This window comes from Saccopteryx leptura, chromosome 9 (assembly GCF_036850995.1).
Source record: "Saccopteryx leptura isolate mSacLep1 chromosome 9, mSacLep1_pri_phased_curated, whole genome shotgun sequence".
NCBI lineage: Eukaryota > Metazoa > Chordata > Mammalia > Chiroptera > Emballonuridae > Saccopteryx > Saccopteryx leptura.
The window spans coordinates 55,608,224-55,615,122 of NC_089511.1; positions in this window are offsets into that span (position 1 = coordinate 55,608,224).

Genomic DNA, 6,899 nt, shown 5'->3' on the forward strand with positions numbered 1-6,899 from the left:
CAAGAGTGTGGTGGTTATGGGGGGTGGAGGGAGAGGGGAAGGGGGAGGGGAAGGGGCACAAAGAAAACTAGATAGAAAGTGACGGAGGACAATCTGACTTTGGGAGATGGGTATGCAACATAATTGACCGATAAGATAAACTGGACGTGTTTTCTTTGAACATATGTACCCTGATTTATTGATGTCACCCTAGTAAAACCAATTAAAAAAAAAGAAAAATACACCTTTATTTTCCCATATGTAATTTATTTTGTCTTTTAACAACAGAAATAGAAAAACATCATGAATAGACATGCTTAATTTGAGAATACTGTCTTCCATTAAGTATAATATTTTAAATTGATAAAAAATCCAATGTTTATATATCCAAAGGACAAAAGAATAATGAACTTAAAACAAAATTTAATAAAATCCTAAAAGAATAAAAAGATATTGTAATACTGTTAGAAGATACTGTATATATTCTTATGAGATATATTTTTTTTCTATGCCCTGAAATTAACCCCCACTAATGAAAGTTTTTCTGTATTTCTACTACATTGATATTCTTTTCAGATACTGTTTTGTAGGTGTGAAGGCATGATATAAATAAATCTCCTTTTCTGAGAATGAGATTAGTGAATATATAGATCAACGTGTGATTAGCTTGCATGTTACCTTGGATCTGTAATTTAGTTCAAGTAACTTTAAAACTCAGTTCCACAGCAGGAAACCAATCTCCAAGAAAATTATGTACAGAAATGAAACTGAATTTAATCGAAAAAGCCTTGAATTCGGAAGTCAATCTTCTAGAAAATGCCAAATTAAATAAAAAAATATTCTAGTTTAGTGGAAATAGTGTCACACTTCAGGAAATTGCCTTGAAGAACCAGCTAGTTCTTTATAGTGATAAAACTCCCAGTGTGTCTTTAATATGATATAGTACTATTATGACCCTACCAAGTAACAGTGTCAAAATATAAGTTTCATGGCATAGTTATAGAAAAAAAATAAGAAAAATAAGCAGAAGGCTAGCTTAAGTCAACTCAATTGTGTATCTCCTAAAATATTAATGTATTAAAATATGAGTCCTCCTATTTTGGAATGATGAGAAATATCTTCACAGTTTTTTATTTGCTATTTTTGTTTTTTATTTAAAGTCCTTTTGAGGCTCCAAGCATGTGTCCATAAATAAATGGGAAAGCCAGCCATTTTCAGTATATTGAACACATAGATATTAGTAAAAAGTATATGGAATGCCTAACTTATACTAACAAAATACTGTTTCATCCTGAGAAAGAGCAACATGAGCACTTGTAATCACCTATTTGCTATTCACAAAGCCTTGAAATATCAGCTCTCTGAAGTCCTCTTTGACCCTATAAACAGAATCTCTCATTTCTTTTCTACTTTATCTTTATACTGGTTCATATAGTTATAATGACATGTAGAATTTGGTATTACAAAAAGATTAATATATTCTATCCAGTGATGTAACAACATGGGGTGGGAGTTATTCTCCACAGGTGTAAATAAAGTCATTGGCTTATTAGTAGGGAAGGGCATTGGCTGTAGAGAACTTTTAAACAGTATATACCTGACAAAAATTCAGTCTGCTTTTTATTATCACTATGCACCAGCAATTCTACATTGCAAAAGGCATAAAATACTATTCTCCCCCAGGAAATATCACTCCCACCTACCAGTATGCTCAACTTCCCAACCAACCAATCCCCACCCCTGTTTGGAACACCATTGATTGTATCTCTCCTTCAATTATTAGATATTTCAGAATAGATTTATTTTTAATATATTACATTTCTTTCTATCTCTCTCCATCTCTCTCTCTGGAAATACAGAAGACTTTCAGGGAATGTTGGTTTAATAAAACAATAAAACAATAGCACAGGCAGAAGATCTCAAATAAAGGGAAACTGAAAAAGTTGTATTTCTTACTAAATGGATACCAGAAAATATTTTCCATATTAAATCAGAGAGAAATAGTACATGAAATCAAGTGCATGATGGAAAGTTTCTACAAGGTTTTTGTCCAAGGTGTTGTGAAAAAAAATGCTTTTGAAATACATAGTAAAGAATATAATAAGCAGAAATTTAACAAAAAAAAATGTATATCACATTGTCTGCCTGCAACTGCCTAAGATGAATATTGAAATAATATCTCCTTCACATTAGATTTCCAATTCTAAAAAAGTGGCTATCATTGACAGACTTACATCCAGAAACATAATAAAATGCATTTTGAGAATATAGCTCATGGCTTCTGGTCATGATATAGAAAAGACATTATCCTAAGAAAAAAAGAAAGAAAGAAAAGAAAAGAAAAGACTTTATCCTAAATCAATGCCAAGTTGAGAATATTATAGTAGATATGTATTAGCAAAGATGAATCTGAAAAAGTTAACAGAAAATACAAATATTTGAAGTGGATAAATTTATTTTAAAAATCAAAAAATGTTCAATTCTACATGAAATAGCAATATAATGGAGGATATCTATATCTTTATATATCCATATATAAAAATATCTCTATATCACTGTATATCTCTATTTTTCTCTCTCTATATATAGATACACCCATATCTATATCTATGTCTATATGATATATATTTATAGATTATAGATGATATAGATATAGATGATATAGATATAGATATAGATATAGATATAGATATAGATATAGATATAGATATACACACACATATAAATAATACTTGGAAAAGTCAATTTATTTAGAAGACAGAAATCAAAGAAAATACTCAAAGAATATGAAATTCTTATGGAATTAAAAAGCAAAACATGCATATGAAGTATAGATATAATGGTTAACCAAATATCTAATGGTGCAGAACTTCTGTTTTTGAAATTTAATAATTTAGATGTCATTTTATCCCAGAAATAAGAATGAGTATAATAAAATTGTTAGACTCTGATTGAAATGAATTTCATGCAGAAAGGAACATGGAAGAAAAGATATATTTTTATACTAAGTAAAGGCAGTTGGGTGATATTGAAACTTTATCTTTCAGTAGATTGTGAGAAAAATTACCATAATACTAAGAAGTGCTTTCTAAACAACAACAAAAAAGGTAGCATTGATGATCATGAGCTATTACATAGAACTCCATGGGAGTATACCTTCTTCCTTCTAATGCTTACTTTTAGTTATTCTTTTTAACTTTTAAGAGAGAGTCTAAGAAACCTATTTCTTTTCTCCAATTCTGTCATAACAATTTTTCCTATGTTAACTATACCCAGACACAAATATTGCAGGTTACTAATCTTGATTACTTCAATGTTTGCTCCCCAAATAATCATTCTATTTTTCTAACTGTTTTCTTGCCATTAGTTGCTATAAAAATATTTTTATCTAAAAATATAAAACTATATACACATATAATTTTATATTATAATATATACAATTTTCTTTCATTTTTTAATTTTTTTCTTTAACTTTCAGCTGTTCAGTAGTTCTTTGTATACATTTAGATTTTGATGTTAAGATTTAAATGTACCAAATTCCTTTGGTTTGAAAGTACATAATGTTATCAATTTTTACTTAAGAATAATTTTAGGTATGAGCATTTTTAAATTTAATTTGATTCTGAGTGGTTGTTTTTTTTCTTTCTCCAACTAATGTTTCATCTTCTATCTAGGTACAGGCACATATTATCTACCTTCTCACCTTTATCATACAGCAGTTGATCTAATATATATATATCCTGTTGTGTTTAGGAAGAAGAAGGCATTCTCTGTTTGAATTGCCTAAAATGTAAGCTATAAAGACATGATCTCTACTCTTTAGATTTCAAAAGGTTCTAGATTAATTTGCCACCATCTTCTTAATTTTTCATTAATATCTGCATCTCACTTACCTAGAAGTTTTATAATTTTTGTTCATCGTGCAGCATAGAAAAATATTGTGTGTAATTTTGAAAAATTCCCTTCTTACCTCCACCATTACTCAGACTGTTTGTCTTTTTTTTTTTTTTTTTTTTCATTTTTCTGAAGCTGGAAACAGGGAGAGACAGTCAGACTCCCGCATGTGCCCGACCGGGATCCACCCGGCACGCCCACCATGGGGCGATGCTCTGCCCACCAGGGGGCGATGCTCTGCCCATCCTGGGCGTCGCCATGTTGTGACCAGAGCCACTCTAGCGCCTGAGGCAGAGGCCACAGAGCCATCCCCAGCGCCCGGGCCATCTTTGCTCCAATGGAGCCTTGGCTGCGGGAGGGGAAGAGAGAGACAGAGAGGAAAGCGCGGCGGAGGGGTGGAGAAGCAAATGGGCGCTTCTCCTATGTGCCCTGGCCGGGAATCGAACCCGGGTCCTCCGCACGCTAGGCCGACGCTCTACCGCTGAGCCAACCGGCCAGGGCTAGACTGTTTGTCTTTACAGTAGTTATGGCCTTTATCTCTCCTAAAATGCTGCAGGGCTCCAGCTATGTATGGTCTGCTTTCTCTACTGTTGCTTTTCTCTGTTCACTTTGATATTCCTGATGTTCTCATAAGCCTCTTTAAAGCTTATTACATTTTTCAGTGCAAACTTTCTTAAATTTGGTGTTAGTACGGAATCTTAGTAATGGTTATATGGCCCCCAAAGAGAGGTTTACATAGTAAAGAAATAGTAACTTGTTGAGCTTGGTTTCCATGTAAATATCTTTTTTAAAATGTTGCAGAAAATAAAGCTCTATAAGTGATTTGAGATTTTCCTAATTTCACCAAATTCAGTTTGCTCCCAGTTTGATTGAAAAATTGGTTTGACATTTCAGGAAAAACAGTCAATGCATGGATTTCAACTTGTAACTATTGTTCAGCTGAACACTTTGTAATGATTTTAAATGCAGTTATTTTCAGAGACTAGCAAGGCAGGGTCAGGGAGACACAGATGAACAAATACAGTTGCTAGCTTACTTAAATTCTAATAAAACATGTATTACGGTGAGGGAGAGATTATATTACAAAGAGACAATTTTAATAACCTAATGAATCTAAAAGTAAACACAGTAGGTTGAAAGAATTTATAGTGATAAAAATACATTACAAACCATTCTATATTAGATAACATGAATTTTTAATATTTTACTCAACTTTTCCTAATACAAAGTATTCTTATAAGAGCTGAAATCAAAACAGTAATATGTGAAAAATCAAGGTGGTCTGGTACAGGAGAGGAAGCAGTATCTGAATAGGAGCCTGAGGGTTGGTCAGAGACCTGTGATAACTGGGCATTGGCATATGACAACCTTGAAGAGGGGAATATTTGTACCAAGTCAAGCAAACAAGGACCCATTGGGACCCCTCACCAATTCAGGCTTCACATATCCAAGCAGTTCTCTTTATTAATACTTTTCCCAATCAGAGGATGGGCAATACATTTTTTTTCATCTTGTGAATGTGTACTGCCTGGTGCAGGAGGTGGACTCCCCATGGACAACTGAAGGCCCAGGTTTTATAAATAATAAGAGCCTAGGAGCCATTGGCTCTTAGGTTCTATATACCAGGAAGGGCCTCAGATGAAACATCTGTATGCTTCACACTGTATGCCCCACTTCTTTATGCCATCCGAGGTAACCACTGCAGGGAAACCCTGGATTCATCTTTTTACCAACATACTGAGACTTGCCTCATCCAACCAAATTTGAACAATTTAAATACCTCATTTAAATAAAATGGATATAATTGAGAACCTATTCAGGAACCTTCACTATAAAAGATGGCCTCCTCTTTGTCTTCCTGCAACACAATTTAAGTTGCTACTTCAAACCGCATTTCCTGAGCTAGAGATCCTTTTTGCTCAAATAAATGCTTTGTATTCTTTATTACAGTTTAAAATGAATTTTGGTTTAGAACCTCAAACTTAATCTGCATTTGATGTTAATGAGAATCATTCAAAATCAGAGCATTAGCACTATTTTGGTGATTAAATCTCAGGTCAGGCAGTAACCACTTTGTGGAACAAAGGCCAGACCAGCAAGTACCAGGATGGGGACATAGGTGTAATTTGCCCCTTGCTAGCTTCCCACAAATGATTAACCACCAGCAGGTAGGGCATGTCATAGGAGATTGGAGTTCACTAAAGAAAAGATATATGGACTATTTTCCAGGTTGCGGCTACTCTTCCCAGATGGCACTTTTGAGGTCTTTCTATCTTAACCATGAGAAGAGAACTGACGACATTTTGAGGAAAGCACTCCAAAACCTAGGGCATTTGGGGATCAGGCATGAGTGAAGGGGCTTCCAATTGCCTGAGTATAAGGGTAGTACTGAGTGGGCTATCCCCCAAACTTCCCTTCAGTAAAGTAGCATGAAGCATACTCATTGTTAAAAATCCTTTGGTGCCTAATTAACATTAATAATTGAAAAATATCTATGTAATGGCTATTTCATATTTTGACTATTTTGTAAATGTTGGTAATTAGGTATATTAAAAAGGTCAACTTTTTTATTCATGACTTGAACATTTATATATAGCATTTTATGTCATTTTTACAATAGTTAAATATCTAATACGTTATATTTTATTTAGATTTAGTGTTTTTGTTTTCACTTTTTTACAGAGACAGAGAGAGAGTCAGAGAGATAGATAGGGACAGACAGACAGGAACGGAGAGATGAGAAGCATCAATCATTAGTTTTTCATTACGACACCTTAGTTGTTCATCGATTGCTCTCTCATATGTGCCTTGACCGTGGGCCTTCAGCAAACCAAGTAACCCCTTGCTCGAGCCAGCAACATTGGGTCCAAGCTGGTGAGCTTTGCTCAAACCAGATGAGCCCGCGCTCAAGCTGGCGATCTCGGGGTCTCAAACCTGGGTCCTCCACATCCCAGTCCAATGCTCTATCCACTGTGCCACTGCCTGGTCAGGCAGGTTTAGTGTTTTAATGTGTTTCTTATTAAGTC